The 12,699-nt window shown below is 38.9% G+C and overlaps 1 protein-coding gene across 2 annotated transcripts in view; it reads left to right on the top strand.

Moving 5' to 3' along the window:
• The window catches only part of SMURF1 (SMAD specific E3 ubiquitin protein ligase 1), a 112,918-nt gene that overhangs the window by 40,166 nt on the left and 60,053 nt on the right, over positions 1-12,699 (top strand). The window lies entirely within an intron of this gene.

The raw sequence follows: 12,699 nt of genomic DNA, 5'->3' as shown, positions 1-12,699 counted from the left end.
CATTCTCACCAGTACTTGATATTGTCATATTTATCTTAATCATCCTAATGGGTGAGAAGTAGTATCTAACTGTGGTTTTGATCTATGTTTCTCTGATAACTAATGATGTTGAGCATCTTTTCATGTACTTACCATTTGTATGTTTTCTTTTGAGAAAATTCTCTTTAAATCCTTTGCCCATTTTTAAATTGATTGCCTTTTCACTACTAATTTTTAGGAGTTTTAAAAACATTTTTATTGAAGTATACGATGTTATATTAGTTCCCGGCATACAGTAATTCAGTAATTCTATACATTACTCATTGCTCACCATGACAAGTGGAGTCACCATTTGTCACCACACACCATTATTAGAATATTATTGACTATATTCTCTCCTGTACTTTTAATTTCTGTGCTTATTTATAACCAGAGTTTCATACCTCTTAATCCCCTTTATCATTAAAAAAATTCCCTTTACCTATAAGTAGATGTAAAGATGTCTGTATCTTATATCTCTATAGATAAAATTGAGGATTGTAGGACTTTTTAATATATTCTGTATACAAATCCCTTATCAGATATTTTCCAATGGTTTTGAAGTATTCTGTGGATTGTCTTTTACTTGATAGTATCCTCTGAAACACAAAGCTTTTTAATTTTGATTAAGTACAGTTTGTATATAACTTCTTTTGTCACTTACCCTTTTGGCATCATATCTAAGTCACCATTACCAAACCCAAGGTCATAAAGACTCCTATATATTCTTTCTATGAGAGTTCTATAATTTCAACTCTTGCATTAACTTTCCATGACCCATTTTGAAGTAATTATTGTGTACAGTGTGAGGTAAGGCTTCAACTTTGTTCTTTTGTATGTGGACATTCAGTTGTCCCAGCACCATTTGTTGAAAAGACTATTCTCTCATTAAGTTATTGTGTGCTCTTGTACTCAATCAGGTGGTATAAATATAAGGGTTTATTTATGAATTTCCGATTCTATTTTATTGACCTAAGTATGTCCAGCCTTACACTGTTCCCATGTCATCTTGTTACCATAGTTTGATTTTAAGTTTTGAAATTGGTGTGAATCTCCAGCTGTGTTCTTTTTTTTTTCAAGATTGTTTTGGCTTCTGGGTCCCCGAGTGTCCACACAAATTTTAGGATCAGCTTGTCAATTTATGCAAGAAGAAAAAAAAAAAAACCCAGCTGGAATTTTGAAAGGGAATGCATTGGGTAGATGCCATTGTATTTTAAATATTATACCGAGTCTTTGCTATTGATTGCATTCAACTCCTGGGACAGGCCTCAGTTGTTGGGAGTATGCACTGAAGATTTGTATCTTGGTGGATAAAAATCAGTGCACATCTGAAACTAGATTATTTGGAGAAACACTGAACTGGTGCAATCTACATATTGAAGTCTTTCCTTGGTTTTGTTATTAAAATATGTATATATGGCATCCTCTGGTCAGCATATTTGCTTTGCAGGTTTTTTCAGAACTCTTTCCACCAGTGTCTTGAGATCAGTGAAAAATGTGATAATATGAAGACAAGGAGAATCTTCAGCATTTTAGCTGTGTATTAGAATGGCATTGGTAGTTTTATCAGAGAGTATATGGTGGTGTGGCTGCCTTTTATTTTTTTCTCCCCACACCTATCTTGAGGAAGGAATTGTCTTAGAAAGCAGGAAAGCACTTTGTAAGAAATTTAGGTGGTTTTTTTTGGTAGGGTCAGTCCAACATTGTTCTCTTGCTTTGCCTAAGGCATTATGCTAGCCCCCTGCAGGGGGCTCACATTAGAATAAAACCTCCTTGGACTATGTCTTTTTTGGTGTTTTTTTTTGTTTTGTTTTTGTTTTTTTGTTTTTTTTCCCCTTGGACTATTTCAGCAGCTTCTAGATAGATGCCTCCTTTCTGCTTCTTCCCATTCCTTCTCATTTTCTATTCTAGTGCCGGAGTTTCTAGCTTCCTCAAAAAGCCAATCTGATTAGGTTTGGCTCCTCATTGCCCACAAGGTAAAGTTCAAATTCCTGAGCAATTGCAGGTGAGACTTTTTCTAGTCTGGCCCTAGCTCTTTCTCTCTCTCCTAAAGCAAACATCCCATAGAAGCACACCCTTGGCCTTGAATGCATCTGCCTCTTCAGCATATCCTTGTCCATGTTCCTTGTCCACATAGAATGACCTCCCCCAGCACTCCCTGCTTGGCAGGGGCTGGTTCCCCTTTCTCATCTTCCTATGGAGGGCTCCACACAATTTTTTCGTATTCTGCATGTCTTTGTCTTTGCTGCTGCCAAAGATGAGAGGCAGAGACTCCATCACCTCTCTCTCTCCAGTGGCACAGGCCCTGACCAAAGCAATTCTTAAATGTTATTTTAAACAAATGAGGTAGAGATCTGCTCAGAGGATTTGATAATCTCACAAGCTGGGAAGACGTTCAAAGGGCTGACAATCCTTAATACGTCCCTGGATGGGAAACTGTGTGCTATGTAGCTAAATTCTGCAGTTTCTCTGGACCAGATATGGTACAAATATAAATCTCTCCGGTTTTACTCAGCCACAGGGCTTAGTGATCAGTACACTTTCTAGATGCACTGTGTTGTTTTCTCTAGCTGTCCTGTATTTAGTAAAGCTTCAGGCAGAGTATCTGTGAATAGGGGGCTGATGTGTGACACAGGACAAAATAGGCATCAATTAGTGATGAAAACAAGAAAGTGGACTGTTCTATATCATACCCTCGTTGAATCCTATCAGATTTTATTTAAAGATTTTATTTATTTATTCATGAGAAACACAGAAAGGCAGAGAGGCAGGCAGAGGGAGAAGCAGGTTCCCAGGATCCCGGGACCATGCCCTGAGCCAAAGGCAGATGCTCAACCATTGAGCCACCCAAGTGCCCCATTTAATGTGTGTTTTAAATAGAGGCATCTTACGATGGTTAACAATGAAAATTGTACCGGTGGCTAACTCAGGTTTTGTCCAAAGACATCTTTCCTTCATCTTTATTCTTAAAAGGTACTTTTTGCTGGGTAGAGAATTCTAGGTTAGTGGTTATTTTCTTGAAGATGTTCTGTTGTCTTCTGACTTGGCCTGTTGCTTTTGAGAAGTCCATCGTCAGTACTCAGAAATGAGTTGTCATTCCTTTTTCTGTGGCCATCTGTTAAGATTTTTCTTTTTGTCTTTCCTTCCTTGCAGTGTCACTGTTATATACCCTGATGTGTGTTCCCTTTATTTATTCTGCTTGGACTTTCTGAATTTATGGGTTGATGTTTCTCATCACTTCTTGAAAATTTCGCAGCCAGGATCTTTTTCATTGTTGCCCCCCATCCTCTCTTATTCTCCTCTCTCTGGGACTCCAGGTAAACTTAATGTGGAGTTTCTCACTCTGTTTATTTTGCTCTTTTTCTAATTTTCTAAGGTATAAAGTTAGATTTTTCATGTGCAGCTTTTCCAATAAAAATTTGTGTAAATAACATTTTATGGATAACAGTCGTGACCTCTGGTTATTTATTTTAAAAGGTGCAAATTTGTTTTTTTGGTTTGTGTGTATTTTATCACAAGAAACTAGCTAATGGAGATTTGTTTTTTTAGAATACCTGTGCCAGTTTTTCCTATTACTTTTATTCTGTTTTATTTGGTCTGGTTGGACTCATAGCCTATTAAATAGCTTGAGTTGAAAATTTTAAGCCATGTTGGTTAGGACACTCTTTGGACATTGATGCACACAACCAGAAAGATACTTTAAACATTCTGTTACTGTTTTCTTTAGTGATTTAGGTTTGGTAGTGATTTTTGAGAAATTGTAGAAGTGCAGCTTAGAGTTAGTGGATATTGATTTGTAAGAAATCAATGTGGTTATCTGGTGGTGGGTCCTCTGCCCACTTTCACAGTATGAGGTATGAAGTCCCAGCAAGTGACTACATTTCAATTTTCAGATATGACTCCACTGTGCCCTTTACATTAGAAAATTGTAGAAAAGATATCTAAATTTCTTTCTCAGTACTGTGTTAGCTGAATTCCACAGATTTTGCTATGTTAATTTAAAATTTTTCTTTTAGTTTTAAGTATTCTCTAATCTCCCTTAAAACATTCCCTTTCATCCATGAATTATTTATAAGTGTGCTGTTTACTCTCCAAGTGTTGGAGATTTTCCTGTTATCTTTTTCTATTACTTTGCAGGTTAATTCCATTATAATCAGAAGCACATAGTTATACAATTTCAAGTTTTTTACATTTGTTAAAATTTTTTTATGAATGTTCCATGTGTGTTGAAAAGAATGTGTCTCTGCTTGTATGAAGTGTTCGATAAATGTACATTTGATCCATTGAGTTGATGGCTCTCCATCCTTTCTGACTACCCCTTCTGTCGATTACTAGGAGAAGTACTGAAGTCTCCAGCTGTAATTTTGGATTTTTCTGTTTTTCTTTTCAATTCTGTCAGGTTTTGCTCCTACGTGTTTTGAAGCTTTGTTGTTAGACGCATAAACGTTTAAATTGTTATGTCTTTCTGGCAAATTAACCCTTTTATCATCCTGGAATGTTCCTCTTTATCCCCTATGGCTTTCTTTGTTTTGAAGTCTGCTTTGTGTAATATTAATATAGCCACGCCGGCTTTCTTACAGTAGTGTTTGCATAGTGTATCTTTTCCCCCAGGTGAGTGGCAATTTTCCTCATTCTTTGTGTGCTGAGTAATTTTGGATTATATCCTGAACATCTTGAATATTCTGTTTTGAGGCTCTGCATCTTGTTCTGATCCTGTGGTTGAATGATGATGTATTTGTTTTAGCAGGCATTGGCCTAGTTGGGTTCAGGGTATGCGTTCCAAATGGTCTTCTGCGGGTTGTGGTTTCAGTGTCACTTATGTGTTCATAACCTTTGCAGTGTTATTTGTATCTGATCTGTGTGCTCCTGGTGGCCTGGGCCTTGGCCAGGGGTCTACCCCATAGTTCAGGTGTATGGGATATGTGTATTTGAAAGTTATCACTAGCAGTCCAGAATCAAGGCTTGAGATTTTCTTGGTCACCTAGCTATTATAAAGCTGGGCTGCTATCTGAATTCCTATTCCCACCTGCTGCCTTTCAAGGGCTATCCCAAACTGACATGTGCTTCATCAGGACTCCATCCTTGCCTGTTAGCAGATCCCAGCCCTCATTCCCCAAAGTCCTAAAAAGACACCTCTTAGGAAATAACTACAGGGCAAAAAAAAAAAAAAAAAAAAAAAAGGCAGCTGAGCTTCTTAGTGCTCTCTAGGTCAAGTACTGACTTGAACCTGGGTTCAGTATGTCCTCACAACCGTGTTAGTTGTGTGGGGTGTTCAGGAAGATGCTTTTCATATTTCCTGCAGCTTTTATGTTTTTTAGCCGACTGACTTGCCTTATTTGCCATTACCAAGGGCTGGAAACACTGACAGTTTTTAGTATTTTCCACTTTGTGAGTTAGAGGTGGTGATGGATTGCACTTTGACCATCCAGGATTCATAGGTTGAGGTCCTCAGCCCCCCTGTACCTCAGGATGTGGCTTTCCATTGAGAAATAGGGTCATTGTGGATGCAGTTAGTTGAGATGCGGTCATGCTGAGTACGGTGGGCCCCCCCCCAATCCAATTATGATTGCTATCCTTATCAAATATGGAAATTTGGATGCAGATGAGCAGAAAGGGAGGATGCCATATTGATATGAAGGTAGAGGTCATAGATACATTAGCGCTCCTCCTGAGAGCACCTTTTGGTGCCAGCAAACCAAGAGAAGCTAGGAGAGTGGCGAAGCACAGATTCTCCTTCCCTGCCCTCAGAAGGGACCAACCCTGCCAGCACCTTGGTCTTGGATTTCTAGTCTCCAGGAATGTGAGACAAATTTCCTGTGGCTTAAGGCCACCCAGCACCTGATACTTTGTGATGGCCGCTCTGGCAAACTAATGAAGAGATTGTTTGTTTCTCTAAGTTGAGATCTTTAAAAAAAACCTGTTATCTTTAGGTCCTGAAGTATAACTTGAGTACATGGCCCGTTGCCTGTATATAGTAGGTAGGCACTTGAGAAACATTTATAGTTCTTTCTACTAAAATGGAATATTTATGTTCCTAAAAAATCGTGCATTCTGCAAATCATGCACTAAAAATAGTGCCTCATAAGAGAAAAATAAGGTGGTGGCAGATCTCTTAAAATTTCTGCAGCTTGGTAGCTACTAGCAAAAGCAATAATCAGTACCCTAGAGGATTACCTGGATCGCTTAGGTGAACATCTCAGTGTGGCTGGACATTGTTAAAATGGATACTAAAAGTGTACAAGAACGGCAAAGTGGAAATTCTAGCTAGGAGTGCTAGCACTGGTGTATGGATAGTTGGTGTTGAGTTCTGAGACAGTGGGGCTGCTATTACAGGGGACAGGGACAGGAGCCAGTGCCACAACCCAGCTGAGAGACCTCAGCCTGGCTGTGACTCCACCTGTCTGGGGAGTGAGGTCTGGGTGCAGGCTTCCTTCTGCAGCTTGCTTGAAATACAGCTTCCTGTTAAGGCCAAGTTAGATGAGGCCTTGTTTTTCTCTTGCCTGAGATCTCCCATAATTCCATTCCTTCCACTTCTTTGTTTTGGAAACTCACAAATGAATCAGTGAGGCTTCCATGCTGTCATGATGTCATTCCTCGCTTACCAATCAAACATGAACTCATCTGTGTTACAGAAACTCCCAGCAGAACAGATGGTATTTAAATGGAATTGAATTCCCTTTTGTATTCTTCAGATTCACCTGTTAGTCTCCTGTTTATGTTAATGTGACTTAAAAGGCACAGATTTAGTCAGAGCTGTGAATACTTTAAAAATTAGTTGTGAAGTTACTTTAAAATTGATATAAGCATTACCTTCAACTTGTTCAGTTTTAATATTCCCAATTCATGGGAGATATTCCCTTTATGATCTATAAAGCTGTTCATTGTTCTTTCAAAAGGGGTTATTTATGAATTTTTAGGTTTGTGGGTTTTTTGATTTACTTATTGTAATTTAATTATTATTCCTTCACTATTTTATTTGAGTGTGTATGTGCACAGAAGACAGGGATTCCCACAACCAGTGGGGGGGAATCCTGCAAGCTTCCCACCTGACAATCACGCCCAACCTCTGGATGAATTTTTACTTTGGTCCTGTTTGTATTCTAGTATTTTTAATATTTAAATTAAATATTTAAGGATACTGTTAACAGTTGTAGGATTTTAATTTTGAGATATTATATATATGATTTCAAATAGTAGTTTTCAATTGTTTCTAATCTTGTGTGAGAATATCAACTGGGCTGTTAATGACACTTAAAATTTGACTTTTGTTACCTGTTATTTTTGTTTTAAGATTTATTTATTTATTAGAGAGAGAGAGACAAAGAACACATGGGAGTGAGGGGGTAGAGAAAGAGGGAGAGAAAGTCCTAAGCAGACCGAGTGTGGAGCTCAACATGGGACTTGATCTCATGGCCCTGAAATCATGACCTGAACTGAAACCAAGAATCAGACCTGTAACTGACTGCACCACTCAGATGCCTGTTATCTGTTATTTTTGAAAATTGAAATTAATGTATTGCAATGTAGAAAGACTACCAAAGCTTTAATATTTGGACTGCAAAGCTTTTATTTTAGCAAATTATAATCAACTCATAATTGAAAAATTGGCTTATCTCAATATAACCTGGAGTTATATATTTGGCTCTTTTTTTAATTTTTTTTAATTTTTTATTCTTATTTTTATTTATTTTTAATTTTTTTTTATTATTTATTTATGATAGTCACAGAGAGAGAGAGAGAGAGAGAGAGAGAGGCAGAGACATAGGCAGAGGGAGAAACAGGCTCCATGTACCAGGAGCCCGACGTGGGATTCGGTCCCGGGTCTCCAGGATCGCGCCCTGGGCCAAAGGCAGGTGCTAAACCGCTGCGCCACCCAGGGATCCCTGGCTCTTTTTTTTTAATTGGAATATATATATATACAGAAGAGTGTATGATATGCTTTGGAGTAGATTGTTTTAAATGAAGAAAATGTCTTTAAGAGCAACTCTTTACATGAGGAGAAAAGAAATCAAACTGTACTTAGCTTTGCATAAAATGATTTTTGCACGAGAATTTTAGGAATGAAATTGCAAAAACTCCTCAGAATTTGGGTGCCTTTTCTACAGGGCACTGGCAATTTGGCAATATTTTAATGTCCTTATAGGGTGTTTGTTTTGTTATATTTTATTGAATTTGTTTTTTAATTTGTTTAATTTTTAATTTTTTAATTAATTAATTAATTATTGAATTTTGGGGGAGCAAATTCCAGGGAAATCTTTGTTTTCCAGGATGCAACATAATACATCTTTGTGGTGGCAGTACTGTCCATATTCTCTCCTAATTGCTACAGCTAGAGCTGGAAACAGAGGAGATTGGCTTTGTAATGAGAGGAAAGGAAATTTGATAGTTATTGAGAATACCAAGACTGAAGATGGCTTTAAATTTGATTAATTCCTTAATTCATTTTTGGAAATGTTTTCTGAATATAGGGATTCCCAAGATCCTCAAAGCTTATAATTCTGGAAGTAGGAAGGGAGCAGAGGGTAGCAAGCTTATATTTTTAGGGTGTAGCTTGCATTCCCACTTCACCTTTTTTGAGCTGTAGGTTATTGGAATGCCACGTTTACTCTACCTTTTTTTTTTTTTTTAATTCTCCTCTGGTTCTTCCCTATGCCAGTGCCCTCCCTAGCTCCCACCCGTGTGTCTGATGGGTGCTGCGGGAGTGGCCTTGGGAGCAAAACCTTCTAGGGTGGGTCTGGGGATAGTATCTGAGGTGTGGGTAATACCAGCCATGACAGAACGAGGCCTATGCAGTTGATGACCGTTATTCACGGTAACTACGTTCTGTGAAGTCTCCATGAACACTGAGTTAGTGACTCCTGATCTTTTGCTCATAAGGATACAGAATTGGTTCCTATGAGTCTCTGGTCACATTTCTGTCAACTGAGCAATAATAGTATGTTTCATGTATGCTCCTGTTTAAAGACAATGTATCTATTATGTATTAATAACTAATAATAATGGATAATAATGCTGATTCATTAGCATTTAGCTTGTGGCTAACAGTGCTGTGAGTCATGCTTGAATGAAGCTGGTCTAATTACATGCATTTTTTTCTATGAGGCACATCATAGCCGCCTTGAGTTTGGGGATACCAGGTAGCACTTCTACACTATTTTGCTATTTAAAATCACCCACAAGAAGCACAAAAATGTGGAAAAGGAGTCACTAAATAGATTGCAAAAACAATACTTGTTTGTAGCATGAGTGTTGAAATGAGAAGGCAAAATGTCACATCATTCAGCCACAGCTAGGAGTGTGTACATTGGGACACTCAAGTTTTTTGTTGATCTGCACGTGTCTGTGAGTGATGACAAAGTACCAGGAGTATTGATTTTGGGGTTATGAGTAAATTTTTTTGAATATTTTATTTATTTATTTGTTTGTTTATTATGAGCGTGAAAGCAAGCAAGCAAACTAGCACAGGTGTAGGGGGAGAAGCAGAGGGAAAAGGAGAGAGAATCGCAAGTAGACTCCACACTGAGTGTGGACCCTGACTTGGGGCTGGATCTCACAACCCTGAGATCATGACCTGAGCCAAAATCAAGAACCAGATGCCCAACTGACTGAGTTGCCCAAGTGCCTCACAAGTAAATTTTTTAAAAAAGTGAATGCTACTCCCAACATGGGGCTTGAACTGATGACCTTGAGATGGAGAGTCATATGCTCTACTGACTGAACCAGCCAGGTGCCCCAGTAATTTTACCAAGTAGACAATTCACAAATACAGAATTCATGACTAATGAGAATCAACTCTACTTGAACGACTAGGATTGGGTCCTGACCTCACCATGTAATACATGTATTGTTACCTTAAGCAAATTAACCTATCTGTGTCTGTTTTCATATTTGTAAATTGGGGATAAATATTACCTACATCAGAAGTTAGTGAATTTAAAAAGAATGAACTTGCTGTCACATTGCCGTGTATACAGAGAGTCCTTGATAAGTAGTCATGTTAGTAGTAACTAGTAAGATAGCTTAATACTGATAGCATCTGTCTTTATCAAGTACCTCTTCTGATGCTCATGATAACCCTGAAAAATAGGAAATATCATCTCTGTGGTACCAATGAGAAAATGGAGGCCCAGAGAGGTTGAGTCGTTTGCTCCAGGTTACCTATCTGCTAAATAGCTGAGCTGCGATTTGAGCCCAGAGTGTGATCATGTCAAGTGAAGAAGGATTATATATGGTGTCAGGGTCCTAGTGATCCAGCTAGGATCTGTATATCCAGATTCCCCAGTAGAGGACAGAGATGGTTAGGCGAAGAGGACTGTGTTAGAATGGCTGGAGCTTATGCTTCCTGCCCAGAGTGGGAGAAATTAGGGTGAGACAGGGCCCAGAATGATCCACACAACAGGTCTTGGACTGCAAAGGCCTAAAATTATAACATAGATTGGGATAGAGGCCAAGGGATGCTTCAAAGAATAGAGGCCTTAGGTAGAGTTCAGCTGACATGAGTTTCTGGGCAGGGAACACTTATATCTGAGGGAGGTGATGAATTTGAGAATCTTTGTTCATCTTCATAGCTGTCCAAAACTGAATCTGTGAAGGGTAGCACTTATAATTTCTTCTCTGTATGTATTTCTGACCTTCATAGGTCCTGTTATCTATAGGAAAGTGGGCAGTTGGGGAAAGCTCTTTGTTTCTCAAGTGCTCCAAATGACTGGCTTCAGAGGGGTTTTTCCTCCAAAGTCTTCTTCCAGAGATGGGTCCCTTTTTTGGGTGGTTTTGGAGAAGGGCTTCCCATATTCACACAGTTCATGTTTGTAGGTGGAGTGAATTTGGAACCATCCCAGAACTCAGAGCCTGAAAGGTCTGGTACTTTGGTAAGCAAAAGGCTCCCAAAGGCAGTTCCCACTCTCTCATCCAACTGTGACCTAGAGGTTTTTCTGAGCCAGGGCTGAGCAGAGTGTTGTGAATGCCCAGACTCTGAGAGACACATGGAAGTTTTCTATCATTTTCTACTTGGAGTCTGCAAATGTTTTTCAGTAGACAACAACATAGCAATTTGAGAGGGACGCTTCATGGTGTTCTCGTGGAATGCTTATTTCTTACATCTGGTTCAAGTTTGGTTGATATGCATCACATACATTTCAAATTGTGTTTGTATTTAGCATCCATATAAATAAATGAGTAAGCAATCAAAAGCCAGGGTGGTATTTTGGGGATATGTTTCTCTTCGTGGATCCCCAAGAAGTTTGCCCACTGAGGTTATTATGTATATGCAGTCAGTGCTATTTTATATTTGGAGCAGGGTCCAGCAACTTTCTTCCAAAAAGGCCCAGAGAGTAAATATTTTATGCTTTATGGGCCATATGGTCTTTGTCACAACTATTCAGTTCTGCCATTGTAGCCATAGACGCTAAGGGAACAGATGAGCATGGCTGTGTTCCATGTAAACTTTATTTACAAAAACAGGCAGGAGGCCCATTTACAAAATTTGGCCTATGGGCCATCGTTAACCAATCCCCGGTTGACAGCATAGCTCTTACTTTAAGATCTTCGTAACTCCTTTGTAGGGTTGAACCCTAGCAGAATCTTGTGTGTGTGCAGCATTTCAAAATTTGCATTGTAACCTTGGGCAGTGAAAGTAAGAAGAAATATAGAAAACTTGTTATCTTTTATGAATTTTGCTCTATGAAAAAGATTCTGATACCAAGATCTTACTTAAGTTGTTTAAGTAGACTCCACGCTAGTGTGGAGCCCAACGTGGGACTTGAACTCACAACTCTGAAATCAAGACCTGTGCTGATACCAAGGGTCAGATGCTTCACTGACTGAGCCAGCTGGGTGCCCTACCAACATATTAGGTTTATTGAACATTTTTTGTTGGTGGTGGTGGGAAAGGAAAATTGAAATTAAATACCAGGAACTGTAAGAGCTTACTCACATTTCACTAGTTTTTCTTCTGTTATAAATTGTGCATTTAATGATAAACTTTGGGGGTATTTAGTATCTCAGGACAGAAGGCAGAGGTTGCTAATTTTTCCCCTAAAATGCAGTGCATTCTCTCTCCCCTTTTCCGTTTCTCCCTTTCTCACCTGTCCCACATGTTGGATTAGAGAAGCTGACTATAAGAGCCTTGGATTTATGTGGAAAGATGAGACGGGGGGGTGTGTGTGTGTGTGTGTTCCTACAGTGAGCTGAGATATCTGTAAGCTGAAGGAAAGAGCGGACAGGCTGAGGGCTCCCGAACCCTGAGCAACATGTTCAGTTCATCATGATCATGGAGGAGAAGAAGATCCATTTTATAAGAGCTTTGTTTTGATGCCCCCTTCTCAAAACACCTGAGATTACACCCAGAAACCCATACCACCTGGTCTTGGCCACAGAGGCGGGTTTGTATGCGGCTTCTTCTGGGAAGAATAGTTCACATTTGAGAAGCATCAACTATTATCCACCTGTTTCCCATCACCCCTATCTAAACGGACTTTAACCAACTAATTTATGTTCACGAAAATATTTTTTTATAGTCACCAGTCCTCATAAATTCATGGGTTTTTTCTTGTCAGGAAATAAACTCTTTTCTTTCACATGACCTCATATGAAGACTGGTGTGCTTTAAGCATTTGTGATAATATTATAATATGAATAATGAGCCCCTTCCTACCATATACACACCATCCATTTGGAGATATA

Source organism: Canis aureus, chromosome 8 (assembly GCF_053574225.1).
Source record: "Canis aureus isolate CA01 chromosome 8, VMU_Caureus_v.1.0, whole genome shotgun sequence".
Classification (NCBI taxonomy): domain Eukaryota; kingdom Metazoa; phylum Chordata; class Mammalia; order Carnivora; family Canidae; genus Canis; species Canis aureus.
This window is presented reverse-complemented; position numbering and strand designations above follow the sequence as displayed.